Source organism: Pinus tabuliformis, chromosome 7 (genome assembly GCF_031772625.1).
Source record: "Pinus tabuliformis cultivar Carrire ecotype Pingquan chromosome 7, CPIR1, whole genome shotgun sequence".
Lineage (NCBI taxonomy): Eukaryota > Viridiplantae > Streptophyta > Pinopsida > Pinales > Pinaceae > Pinus > Pinus tabuliformis.
In genome coordinates this window covers 1,868,971,279-1,868,986,355 of record NC_142293.1, presented here as the reverse complement: position 1 = coordinate 1,868,986,355, position 15,077 = coordinate 1,868,971,279, and the positions used below count along the sequence as shown (strand labels likewise).

Below are 15,077 nucleotides of genomic sequence, written 5' to 3'. Positions count from 1 at the left end.
GAGTGCATTTGCAAAGAAGTCTGATAGAGGGTCTTCCCTGGCTGAGGGGCCCCAAGCTTCCGCATTTCCTAAAGAAAAATTTAGGTCTCCTCCTATTATCAGATTTTTATCTTTCAGCAGATCTTTAGACAGGAGATCATTCCAGAAGGATACCCTTCCCTGACAAGGCCCATATATATTGATAATCAAAAAAGGGAAATCGAATTCGGGGGAAAAAATCTCCATTCCCAGAACATGAGGCATACCCCAGTGATTTAAGATCTTCAATCTGCCCTCCCTGAAACCGATAGCAAGGCCACCCGAATGTCCCGCTGCGTCTAAAGCTACGAAAGCCCACCCCGGAAAGGAAGATCTGAGGGCTGATTCTATGTCAACACTTCTACCTAAGGTCTCTTGAAGAAAGACAATGTCCGGATTATAGTGCGAGATTAGTTCCTTCAAAGCCAGTTTTTTGGGTTTACTGGTTAAACCCCTGCAATTCCATGAAAAGCAAATCATTTTATAACAGCCTCAGGGGTAATTGCTGCTCTAAGTGCCCCAGGGATCGACATTTGTTTGCCATCGGCCACATCAAATTTTGCTTTGACTTGAGCTTTTGACAGATTTGATTTCCTACCTCTAACCTTTTTTTGAAGCTTCTAGACGACGATGTGCCTAGCCCACCCACCGGATCCAGGATTTCGAGACTGCTATCAGGTTTTTTGCTGAGAGATCTAAGGTTATAATGGCGAGCAGGAGGGGAAAAACCAGAGTCCAGACTTACATGGGAACCATCTTCACAGTTCAGATCAATGGAGGGGATAGCGGCAGTGATGTTATCAATGTTTACAAAATCATCATTGCATCTATTTATCATAGGAGTTCCCATAGACGAGAAGACAACTTTAGATTCAGAAATAAAAGAAGAATTTATTGGGTCTAACTGCATACCGGGTGGTTCACTAACAGGGATATCAGCATTTCCGACTGAGATCTTTTCAGTGCAACTCGGAGCTTCTTTTACTTGTTCCGGTTCCCCTCCATCCTGAGTTAAGCCTTCTTCTTTCTGAATTTGGATCCCTTCCATAGGCTTTGCTTTTGAAATAATCTCCTCCGCCGGTTCCTCTTCTTTCCTCATAATATCCTCCCACTGCTCATCTATTTTCTGTGTCCTCCTTCTGCGCTTCCCCAGTGGGCATTCCCTTGCCAGATGCCCATACTCATGGCATCTGTGGCACCGAAAAGGTAAAAGTTCGTAGTCCAGAGGCTGTTCAAAAACATAATCCTTGTACTGCAAGTTTATAGATTCCGCTAGTCCTTCTTTTGGATTTAGCCGCACTAAGATCCTGGCCACTGCTCTTTCGTGGGAATGGAGGAAGGACTTGTCCGCTTCCAAGATACGGAATCAACCCAAAGGAAGGGAGGCAGACCAGGAGCCCTGACCCAGACTGGGAATTCCTCGACCTTCTCCTTGGATGCATCGAATAAAGGAGACCACCTTTTGAAGAAAACTGGGCGATTCCCGAAAGCCCAGTTTCTCCCTTCAACCCATTCCATTGCTTCCTTGTTGTCGAATCTGATCATAAACCATCCCTTAACCAGCGTAGCAGTTTTAAAAGACTTTGCCGGGGTCTCCTTCCATTGACGCTCCGCCCACTGCTTTAAAAACTTGCCTGAGACAAACCTCCCTCTTGCTCTGCCCACTAGCGTACACTCCGCCACTTCCAGAGCATCCTCAACCTGAACATCCATTCCTAAAACCAAATTTCCTGCAATCCGTTTCTTCTTAAAGGGCTTCGCCTTTTTTCGCTTATCCCCGGCCCTTTCCCGTTCCGGTTCCACTTCTCTATCTATAGATTCCAAGACTGTTTTGTCTGATACCCTTTGAGTACCAGTCTCATTCTCTGCAGTGGGGTTTACTTCCTTTCCTGAGATGGTTGTATGCGGTACTCCTACGATGTTTCCTTTTTTACCTACAACCAGACTTCCACCCTCTTCCGCCCTTCCAGGAACTAGGGTTTGATCTTCCTTCCCCTGATTGGAAACCTTGCCGAGTCCTGAGATAACCCTCTCCACACCCGAGCCAGCTTGAGGAGAGCCTTTTGTTAAGAGGTGCCTGTTAACTGCCAGATGACTGCTTCTAGCCTGAGCTTCCTTATCTGAAATTTGAAAACCCCCTACAGATCTCCATATTCCTTGGTTTGAATTGAAATTTATGATGTCCTCGAGTCCACCAGACGGACAGAAAACCTTCGAGGGGGATAGCGCCTTACTATCAAGGGAGCCGTAGTTATTCTCTTTCAGTACACATTCCTCCGCCTGAGAGCCTGTCTCTCCAATGTCCCTGCCGCCTTTGCCGAACGCACCAGCCAGTTCCAGACTTTCCTCCAGTAAACCCTTAGGTGTTTTGTTACTCCACGAACCTCCCACAGAGAAAGTGGCGGATGCATGGCTGCCTACTTGCCCAAAAAACTTATCGATGTTCTGTTCATTGACCTCCTTCCCCCAGACCGATAGAATGTCTTCCGGTGCTGGGTCTAGATCCACCGCCTCGTTTTGGTTCACCATAGTAACAAGCTGCAGTAAAACTGACACCTCAAAAAAACCGTTACCTGAAAACGCTCCTGAAACCGCCTGGGGACGATAAGCGTTTTGTTCCTCGGGTATTCGCTGCTCCGAAACCGCCTAAGAGTTTTCTCCGCTGAAACCTCCACAGTGGGGATCCACCAACGCAACCTGTCAACTGTTAACCCCGAACCCTAACCGAGAGAGAAGTCGATTGCAAAACCGCCCAGCTGTCTCTTTCTAGGCCGCCTCAAAACTCCTTGCCTCGGAGGATCCGCCATTAAGCCCAGCCCGTACCTGCGTGTCCTTGACTTGGGCTATCTGCTCCACCTAGGCCATCAGCCTAGGGTTCCAGGATCGAACCCTACGCCTTTCCATCTTCAAGTTAAAAAAAAATAAAAAAAAATAAATAAAAAAATAAATAATAATTTATATTATTATTAAATAATTAATTTATATTACATATTTTAAAATTTATTAATAATAAGTAATCATTAATATTAAATAATAATTATTAATAATAATAATATTTTTATTACAATATTTTTTTATATTATTATTTGTATGGTTATATATTTATTAATAATAAATACAAATAAAACTTTCTAATATATCAATTAATATGATATATAATGTAATTAGATATATCAATTATTTAATATAATTCTTAGCATATTTGATGTTTTATCCTAAGAGAATTTTCCAAACATTTTCCAAGAATAAAAAACTTGTGCTTTATCACTATCGCTTTTAGCTGGCCACAGAGAACATAGTTACCAAGTTCTGGTAGGAATTTGGATGAAAAGTTCGAATTTGAGTACAAGGTAAGAATTTGGATGACAAAATTTTAGTCCCTAAAAATACATTAATAGTTTTGGTTTTTTTTCTTCTTTATTTTGATATTTAAATAATCTAATAATATAAAAAATTTGAAACACAATAAAAAAAACTCATACTTACTCTTTTTTATTCCAATTTTCTTTTTATTTCAAAACTTACTTCTTCTTGTTTTCAAAACTAACCTAAAATCTTTTTCTAATAAACATATATTTTAAAAATAAATATTCAAATTTATTTATGTAAATCCTTATTGAAAATAAATATATTTAGAAAATTGATTCCTTATAATATTTGCCGTTTGCCCCTTTTTCAGTGTTGATGTTAAAATTCGTTTCTTCACTGTTTTTTCAACTTTCCTGGTATTCAAAATAATATGATTTTCCAGATTCAAAATAATATTTTTTCAACTTTTTTAGTAATCAAAATAATATTTTTTGACACATGGTGAATCTATAATTGCTAGGCTTAATCTATGGGAGACCCAGGATCAATCCTCGTAGCTGTCTCTATAACACCACTCTATAACACCAAAAGTACATCCAACTACCTGCAAGTCGGATATACTAAGATCCTATAATGACTTGCATATACTAAGATCCTATGATTTTAGCAGGCACAGACTCAACTTGCAGCCAAGGCCAAGGTGGGGAATCTATTTCTTTAACTACCACCACAAGAAGTTAGTAAATCTATTCCTTCAACCCAAATAAACTTACCGTCAAACCACACATCACTGTACTTCTTTTCCAAATTTATTATCAACATTATTTTCTTTTAACCTGCCAATCGTATCAAATTTCAAATTTCATCAAAGTATTCGGTGTACAAATCGAACTGTCAAATTTCTCTTGTGAATTTGGTAACTATTCATCATAATAGTCTTTAACTTTACATTATCGTCTTAGAACTAAACGATGTGAAAATGGATGGTCAAAATATGTCTATGCTTTATTATTAATTTGCCTTGGCTCTGAAAATTACATCCTAATGGCCTAACTCTTAACATCCAAATTGTATCTCTGAAAATTTAAAAGTAAGTAAAATCTAAAGAAGAATTGTTGACACCTAATCTTCATGATTGGGGGAATTTGTAAATAAATAAATTAGGAATGTGAACAGTCATCGAGAGATGAACTGAACAATTACTCCTATTGTATATAACAATAACCTACCTATGGAATAATAGACGAATTAGTTTTACTGCATTTGGAGAGTTACTGCCTGGTCTGACATGGTATCAGAGCCAGCTCCATTTTTGGCATAGTCTTGTAACTCCCTTCTGCTAGTTTCATGTAGTCTGTCCACTGCTGGGCTCTCTGTCCCTCTGTTCCCTCCACAGTGACTGCCACTGTCTAAACGCTGCACATAGACCAGTCCGCCCAGTCCGCCCTCTAACAGTTCGCACGATTTTTTGCATGATTGTAACGTCTCTCAGTCTTCCAGAAGTGGAGCAGGAGTCGCCCATTCGACTCTGAAATGTTTCTTTTGCAACTTCATCTTCTTACTCTTGAGATTTTTTCATATCCGCTGATGCTTTCATAGTTGCTCTGTATCATAAATGTTGTGACAACGTTTGGAGGTATTGGAGCAGTTAGTCGGATTCACCTCGCCTCTGTCTTACCATTTTTTTCTTTGCCCCGCGTTGTGGTATCGGCCTGCTTTCTTATCTCCATAATCCCTGCCGGCTCAAGCCAGTATTCCATGGCCCCTTCGACATTATGACGGTGCCTGAAACACATTATGACGATGTCTGCCATGTGCTTGAGCAGATGATCTAGAATACTCTCGGAGTCTTCTGATTAGGGCCATCGAGGTCTTCGATACCCACCACTGGAATACTCTCGGAGTAAGGGACGTCAAACATCCGAGGGCATTTTCTTTTCCTTTGCGTGTTGAAGCTTACTGCCCGTCCTGCATTGAATACTCCCATGTCTCCAACATACATGCTTTCGAACTTCTTCTCTTAGCGCAGGCCGTAAGATTGGCTTGCCCGGAGCTGCTTCCTTTTCATAACCAGTGCCTTATTGATCGTGAGAAGATTTTTCCATTGTTAATAGAGCCTATGGAGGCATTTTATCTGGTTCAGCTGTACGTGACCGAATTATTAGAGCATTTTTAGTCGAAGAATAGAAGATTGTCAAGAAGGTTTTGAAGATGCAAAAGTCTAGAAGCTGTTCACATATTTACGCAGTTTTAATAAGGCTGTTTGGTGTGGTATTTACGCTGATTATATTAATGCTATGTTGGAACGCTGATATGATTAATACCATATGTATTTTTAATGTTGTCCCATAAGTTTTTAAGGTTGTTCCATATTTTTTAAAGCTGCCATATGTTCTAACGCTGTCAAGCACTTTGGAAGGAAGTCTTGCTGCGTGGCCTAAGCAACAACTATAGAATATAGATGTTTAATTTTTTTTTAAAACATTCTCAGATTACATGAGATGTCTGCCATCAGAGGTTGAAATTGTAATGTTGTTGCTGCTCCAACTTTGTAGAGCTCGCGGTTGATGCCATTGCTGCTCCAACTTTGTAGAGCTCGCAGTGAATGATTGATTATTGACTGTGATATGAATTAAACAACCAAAATCATTTCCCACAGAAAGTTTTGAGAACAATTTCACTGTATATCAGCAGAAGTATTTTTTTTTACAGAATGCATTCAATCATCTCTATGGTAGGAATAGTTCTCACTGGCAAGGAGAACTATCCTGAATGGTCCCGGATGATAAAACACACCCTCATCTTCAATGAGTTGTGGAAAGGAGTGTGTGTCGGAGAAGGAGACAATGACCCAGTACAGCCTACCTCAGACAAAGATCTTGTCATTTGGGAAAACAAAAACAGCAAAGCCTATGCATTAATCGCAACATCTATGAATGAAGAGGTGAGTCGCCATATTTCATCATATTCAACTGCCTTTGAAGCCTTACAAAAGCTGAAAGAACTCTATGACTCACATTCTGCACTTGAAGTTGTTCAGCTCATGATTAAACTCTTCACTCTTGAACTGAAAAATAATGATCCTCTTGCTCTTGCATCTGAAGTAAAATCTATAATGCATGATATCAAATCCACTAAGGTTGAGCTGGATATCCTTATTATTGCTTTTCTCAAGGCACTCTATCCTACTTACTCCAATTATCTTGAATCTTTACAAGAAAATGGAAATCTTAAAGATATAAGCTTTGACTCTCTTGTGAAAAAGCTTGCTGAAAGAGAGAAAGCCTTTGGAAAGAAGACAGCCCATGAATCTTCTGAAGAGATTGTGTGCCTTGCTTATAAAGAAAAGCATCCTGCTCAAGATTCTACAAGAGGAAGAGGTGGACGAAGAGGAAGAGGAAGATACTTCAGAGGCAGGGGGGCAGACATTCTCAAGGAGAAAAGGTAGACTTACATTGCATTCGCTGCAAAAGAAATGTATCACATGATGCCTCTACATGAAAGCTACCATGGGATAAAATTGAGCAGAAAAGAAACCAACAGAAAGGTAAAATTGATGATACAGACAAAGGTAAAGCACCTGAATCCGCTCACTATATTGAGGCACAATGTAACATTGGAGTAAATGAAGATTTGTTTAATGCTTCACTTGCTTCTTCGAAAAATGATTGGTTGCTTGATTCAGGAGCAACCCGTCACATGACTCATAGAAAATATTGTTTTGAAGATTTCACTGACAATGTTGATGGAGCAATATAGTTTGCAGATCAGTCAAAAATCAAGCCATCAGGGCTTGGCACAATCAGGCTTAAACTGCATGGTCTTCCAGACTTTCTTCTGGATCATGTTCTATATCTCCCACAGCTCAAGAGAAACTTGCTGTCCTTGGTTCACATCTGCCAGCAAGGTCACTCCATTCATATGTTTGATGGCAAGCTTGAGGTAAGAAAAGCATCTGACCACTCACTTGTCATGAGGGGAATAGAAGAAGAAAGGCTTCTCAAACTGCAAGGAACCTCTGCTCATGCACAACATTTCTCATATATTTCTCATCAGAAGGTACACTTCCATCAAGTTTATTATGGCATGCTAGATTTGGACATTTAAACTATGACAGTCTCCGCTTATTGAAGAAAAATAGTGTTGTTGGTTTGCCTACAATTCCTAGGAAACATAAGCAATGTGATGCTTGCATTCTAGGAAAGCATAGCAAACAGTCTTTTCATGATTCACATTCAAGAGCACATAGGAAGCTTGAACTCAATCATTCAGATTTATGTGGTCCAATGGCTGTTCCTTCTGCAAATGGAAATAAATATATCATGACATTTATTGATGATTACACCAGAATGCGTTGGGTTTATTTTTTGAAGAACAAATTTGATGCTTTTCAAACATTCAAGAATTTTCATAAATGGATTCAAAATGATGCAAAACCTCATATTGGGTCTATTCGCACTGATAATGGAAAAGAATATACATCAAATGAATTTGAACACTATCTTCGCCAACATGGGATCAAACATCAAACAACTGTGCCTTATAATCCCCAATAGAATGGTGTAGCTGAAAGAATGAATAGAACAATCTTGAATATGGTACGATCCATGCTTTTCTTCAAAAATGTAAAGATAATGTTTTGGGCTGATGCTATTCTATGTGCTGCATATATAAAGAATAGATGTCCATCTATTGCTATAAGAAACAAGACTCCTTATGAATTGTGGTATGGACATGTGCCTTCGGTAAAACATCTCAGGATCTTTGGTTCCACCTGTTATGCTTTGATACCAAAGGTACATAGAAACAAACTTGGTACTAGAAGTAGTAAGTGTATCTTCCGGGGGTATTCAAACACCTCCAAAGCATACCGCCTCTATGACGAAGTAAATAAAAAGTTTGTTGTATCTAGAGATGTAATTTTTCTTGAATCATCCAAACCTGACAATGTTGTTGAGCGGCAACTTGATCGCTTGGATAGATTCGCAAAAATGAAATCATTTCAAGAATTTGATAATCAGATTCCACATCTTGAAGGGGGGATTCCTATACTAGATCAACATGTGGAATCTTCTTCTGAAGAACACTCTCCCCCGACTGAAACTCCAACAACGGATGATGCTTTAAGTGATGTAATTGATAGAATTGGGAGACTCAATCTTGATTCAATCCCAACTCAATCAACAGAGCAGCCTGGACCATCTCAGAAAGGTCCCCCAAAGTGGCTGACAAAGACACTTGAAAGTGTTCATCCTGATGAAATTGGAAAAACAGGAACCAGAAATTCAAATCGACAAAATGGAGGTGATGTAGATGACTCTAATTCACCTGTTGATATGGATGTTACTTATGATTGTGAATTGAACTTGTCTACAGATTTTGAACCAACTTCCTTCAAAGAAGCTGCTTCTCATGATGAATGGAAAGAAGCAATGCAAAAGGAGTATGATGCCCTCATAAAGAATGGCACTTGGAAGCTGGTTGATCCTCCATTTGGAACCAAACCAATAGGCTGCAAGTGGGTCTACAAGAACAAGTACAAAGCTGACAGCTCACTTGACAAGCACAAAGCTAGGCTCGTGGCAAAAGGTTTTGCATAGAAGGAAGGGGTCGATTATGAGGAAACTTTTGCCCCCACAGCAAAATGGGCCACCATCCAGACACTCTTTGCACTAGCAGCTCAGAACGATTGGAAAGTCCATCAAATGGATGTAAAAACTGCATTCTTGAATGGAGATCTAAAAGAGAATGTTTTTATGTCCCAACCTGAAGGATTTGCTGTGAAAGGACATGAACATAAAGTATACAAACTTGTGAAGTCCTTGTATGGCCTCAAACAAGCACCACGAGCCTGGTATGAAAAACTAACTGAGCATCTTCTAAAACTCAACTTCAATCATTTTGATCTTGATGATGCAACTTTATTTGTCAAGAAAGTTGGCAAAACAGTTGTGTATCTTGTGGTATATGTAGATGATCTTTTAATGACAGGGAACAATGAAAGCTACATTGCATCCATAAAGAAGGAATTGGGGAAAAGTTTTGAAATGACTGATTTGGGCTATGTTCATTACTATCTTGGCATTGAAGTAACCCAACATCCAAAATCCATATTTCTTTCTCAAAAGAAATACATTGGAGATTTTTTAAACAGATTTGGCATGACAGAGTGCAATCCTCTTTCTACTCCAATGGAACAAAACTTAAAGCTCACATCTATTGAAGGAAAGGAATTTGAGGATGCAACAAAGTATAGAAAGCTTGTAGGAAGTCTCATCTACCTCACTACTACCAGACCAGACATTTCATTCACTGTTGGAATCCTCTCCAGGTTTATGCAAAAGCCTTGTGAGGGACATTGGTCTACTGCAAAAAGAGTTCTAAGGTACTTGAAGGGAACTCAAGACCTTGGAATCAAGTATACACAGGTGGACGACTTCAGCTTGAATGGATACTCTGATTCAGACTTCGATGGAGACAAAGAAACTGGGGTATCTACTTCAGGATATGCTATGAGTCTTGGAACAGGAGCTCTCTCTTGGAGACCACGCAAACAATCAGTTCCAGCAAATTCCACAACAGAAGCAGAATACATGGCAGCAGTTGAAGCAACGAAAGAAATTGTGTGGCTCAGGAAAATTCTTGAAGATTTGCAGGTAAAACAAGTACAATCAACTCCACTCATGATTGATAACACCTCTGCAATAAAGTTGGCCAAGAACCCAAAGTTCCATGATCGAACAAAGCATATCAATAGTGAATATCATCTCATTCGACATCATGTTGATGCCAAAACAATCCATCTCCATCATTGTTCCACAAATGAGAAAATTGCAGACATCTTCACCAAAGCCCTTGGAAAGGAAAAGCTTGAACGATTCAGAATGATGCTTGGACTCGCCAACATCCATTCAGATTAAGGGGGGGAATGTTGACACCTAATCTTCATGATTGGGGGAATTTGTAAATAAATAAATTAGGAATGTGAATAGTCATCGGGAGATGAACTGAACAATCACTCCTGTTGTATATAACAATAACCTACCTATGGAATAATAGACGAATCAATTTTACTGCATTTGGAGAGTTACTGCCTGGTCTGACAAGAATAAAAGGGAAATAAGCACAATCTGAATACTAGGTATATAATATGGGATTCATCTACCGAGGGGGAGGAATTGTCCGGATGGTCAAAAGTGGCTAGAATTCGGGTAAAAGAACTTCAAATTTTTTTGTAGAGACGGTATTTGAATCGTGTTTTTGATGGTGGAAATGGATTCAACACCATAAAAAATGTTTAGGACACCTAAAATTTTGAAATTTAACAACTATAATTTGAATTTACAAAAATCCTTGCCGGATTTTCTCCAAATATGACTAGAATTTCTATAACTTTCCAGGGAATTCCTCTGGAACAAAATAAAACATTAACAAACAAGCCACTTCATTCCTTTGGGAACCATCCTTTTCCCAAGTAGTATGATTAGAGTAAAATAAAACAATGTCACAGACAAGCCACTTGATTGCTTTGAGAACCATCCTTCTTAAATATGCATTTTGACTTTTGATGGAAGACAAGCCACTTGATTCTTTGATTCTTTTTATGTTTGGAGTAGCTTTTAGATATACATAGTTTTGTTTTAGATTGGTTTTCACTCTCTTAGCATACATAATCGCTCTTAGAGATTAGTTCTCAGGCATACATAATTTTACTTGGGATTAGATCACAAGATTTATAGAAACTAGACCACACTAGGTAATAGTTAAACATATCCTCAAAATTTATATATATAAACTAAATCTCTGATGAATTAGATTTGCAGGTTTTTACATTTCTCCTCTGACTTCCTTCTATAAAATCTTAATGTCTTTCTTATAGTTCTTCCAAATCTTTTTACATCTTCATTCGCTCCAAGTCCTCATAGATTCTTCAAAACCATTCTTCTTTTCAGTTGCAATTTTCTGGTATGGTGCGTTGCAATACTTGCTGTCTGTGTCCATATATATTTCTTACTGTAACCTAATTCTATCAGGGATTGAGTATAATGAAACTGGTGGATATAAATGAACATCATGGCTTCCTTTTGCAGGTTCTCTATTTCATGGTGGGCATACACCTACCCAATGATATCCACATCAATAGCGACAATAAGATACTCAGAGCAAGTATGCCACCTTTTCACACACATTTTGGCTGTACTTCTTTCTGCAGTTGCTACTATTACAGTCTTCAGCAACTCCATTGCACGCCTTCGTTTGACATGGCCCATTGCCATAAGAACGACCAAGTAGACAAATGATATGATAAAAGTTTAGATAGGAATTGTTCACTATATTGTTGGAGATATATCCATAGTTAGGGTTCATTACCAATCCTCAAATCAAGCTCGAATGAATCATCTTTTTTTATTTTTGCTATATTTTTATCCGTAAAATAATGATTTTTTTTGGTAAGGAAAAATATTATAATATATTTTGTTAACATTTTAAATTAAGTTTCATTATAATTTTAGAGATATATTCTATAGAATATAGAGTTTGTGAATAATCTTAAAATCAATTCTAAAAGATCCATTTTGGAATATTTTCTATAAGAGTGTTTTTGTGATGTTTCATGATCTAAATCAAGTAAACACGTATAGAAAGTCTTTTAACTTGTAAATTTTTATAATTTATGAAATATTACTTTTAGAAGTTTAGATGTTTTTAAGGGATTTTTCTAGGGTTAACAAACTCTTTTTTCTTTTTTGAAATGTGTTTGACATCATTCAATAACATAGGATCTCATTTACTAGATAGAAATATGGTTGGAAAAGAATAAAATTAACTAATATAATTATTTTCATTTGGTTGGATATTACTTTTGGAAGTTTAGGTGATTTTAAGAGTTTTTCTAGGGTTAGCAAGCTATTTTTTCTTTTTTGAGATGTGTTCTAGCATCATTAAATAACATAAGATCTATCATTTAGTGGATAAAAACATGGTTAGAAAATAATAAAAGTAATAAATATAATTGTTTTCACTTTGTTAGAATCTAGTGTAACCCTTCTTGGTACCCATTCTAGTAGTACTACATCATATAGTTCTTATATATAGAATTTTGTTTCCACGTACATTTGAGTATATAGGATCTTTATTAGGTGTGCCTTAAATTAGATTTAGATAAGATATTCACCATATTATTGCTATAGTACATAAAGAACATCCCTCTTGTTGGACCTTACACATATATCAAAGAGCAATAGCACATGAAAGTCCATTGTCATTAGGACCTTGTATCTTTTTCCAATGATTTCACCCTAAATTGTGATAAGGAGGTAAAAGAGGAGCATTCTTACTTTCTCACATGGCTACAAAGAAATATCCAAGAATTGCTTCACTAATTAAATTTCTAGAAAGCTTAACCATGACTCGTGAAGAAATGGGAGACATAATTAAATTTCTTGAAAGCTTAACCCTGACTCATGAAGAAATGGAAGACATGCTACATCCATTATCCAATTTGGACACTCAAGATAAGGAAATAAGTGGGCCTATGTTAAAAATGGTTGAATTGTCATAGACCCAACAAAAATTTAAAAGGGATATGGAATAGAAGATAGGCGAGAAGTTGGAATAGATGGAACATAAGATGTATGGAAAGACATAGCAATATATGAATGGAAAGCTAGCACAGATGGAACATAAGATGGATTGGAAATTGGATCAAATGGAGCATAAGATTATAGAATCCCTAAATGGGAGTCTTCTTAAGATTGATGGTGTGCTTGAAGGGTCTCGATAATCTAAATGTAGTATTCAAATTGAACAACATTTTTATAACAAAAAAAAATTATGGTGATTTTAATCCAATAGTGGATTTACTTATGGATGGTTTCCAAAGGAAGTGAAATTGAATTGAAGAATTTTTATAAAATAAAATTATTTGACTCATTGAATCAAATAGAGTAACTTTTTGTATTGCATAATATTATGGATGAAAAGCAAAGGATTCACACAACAATTTTAGAATTTGAGATAACACTTTATCAATGGTATCAATGGGTGCTTAAATAAAGGAAGCTCCATTCTTATCATTATACTTGGGGTTTATTTATAAGAGACATAAAATCACAATAAATAAACTTTTGGGATCAATTATATGTTAGTTAATTAACAAAAACCAAATAGCTAGGTGATATTAAAGATTATAATGCAAAATGTTAAATATTAGCCACAAGAGTGGATAACATAAGTAATGAACATTTGTTAGGATATCAGGTGAATGGATTAAAAAAAGACATTAAACATAAAATGTTCCTAAAAAATCCTAAAAATGTTATCGAAACTATGGAATTTTACATCATATTAAATATCAGAATAAGGCTATATAGAAGCCTACCATTGGAGCATACATAAGAAGGAAAGGTTTCATATATTATTACACCAAAGGGGTGTTTAAAACATTTGTTTAAGATGAAATTATCATTTCTTCTTACATTTGTTATTTTGTCTCCACTATTTAGTTTATATTAATTTATTATTTTGATTACTTTGATTATTTTTAATTATCTTAAATTAAAAAATTTCCTCACGGTTGCTTGAGTTATATTATAGTTATGTAACCTTTATCTTCTCAAATTCATATTAATGGTATGATGCAGTTGGCCTAGATATTTAATTCTCGAGGCTTCTATATCACCTTCATTAACACCAAATATATATAAGAGCCCCTCATTATATTCATATTTTTGGAATCTATTAAATCTCAGTTGGGCTTTAGATTTGAGGTGATTTCAGATGATTTGCATCCAGAACATGGCCATATCTCCAAACTACCCAAGTTATTTCAATCCTTCATTGATAATACAATTTTTTTCATGCAAGGAAAGGGTTTCAATTTTACAATCTTTTACTCCTCTCGTACATTGTTTTTTCATAGTGAGATAAATTAATACACATCATTTCAAACTGCATCGATAGGTAAACTTATGACTCTTCAAATGCTTATATTGTTAATATCTTATCATATTGAATTTTACTGTTTGATTCATTTGGGCATAATTTTGATCCTCTAAAACAACAGTTCTTATGGCGATAAACCAACATTTTGACCTTTATGGTTATATTATCTAATGTTTTAAGGAGTTTTGATTTACCAATTAATATTATATTCATATCCCTTCGATTCATATTCATCACTCAATTCAGACTTCACTATTAGCTATTTTTGTTAAGGGATTTTGATCCAGGTCCAAGTGTGAAGGACCTTACCAAGAGCTTTTACTTTCGTGATGCGTTAAAATTTCTTTTCAAAAGAACATTAAGGAATAAAAGTGCATGTGGAAAAGGAGAGGAACAACATAATCATCAGCACATGGAAACATAGGTCATTGTTAACGGAGTTTGTCTAGGAGGGACTACGTCTCCAGGCCCCAGTCAAGGTGGTGTAGGCCACTGCATTAGTTTTTGTCAAAAGAAGTGATGTACACAAGAGATGATGTATCGATCATACAATGAAGAAGGCCCTCAAGCAGGAGTGGCTCTAAGAGATATCCCACAACTAGAACTCTCAATCAAAACTCCTATCAGTATGACACAAAACATGCATGGTGTGCATCCTGCCAACAAGGCACAAAAGGGATGTCAAAGAAAAAGACATGCATGATGACAACAAGAGTATCCCAGAAACATACAATAAAGGATCTCAAAGCATAAAGTACATCATATGAAGATTCCTCATGACATGAAGAAAGGAATCATGACAACAA

The 15,077-nt window shown here is 36.8% G+C and overlaps 1 pseudogene; it reads left to right on the top strand.

The window, feature by feature from the left end:
- The window catches only part of LOC149255932 (guard cell S-type anion channel SLAC1-like), a 49,046-nt pseudogene extending 37,427 nt beyond the window's left edge, over positions 1 to 11,619 (top strand).
- Positions 11,620 to 15,077: the final 3,458 nt, after the last annotated feature.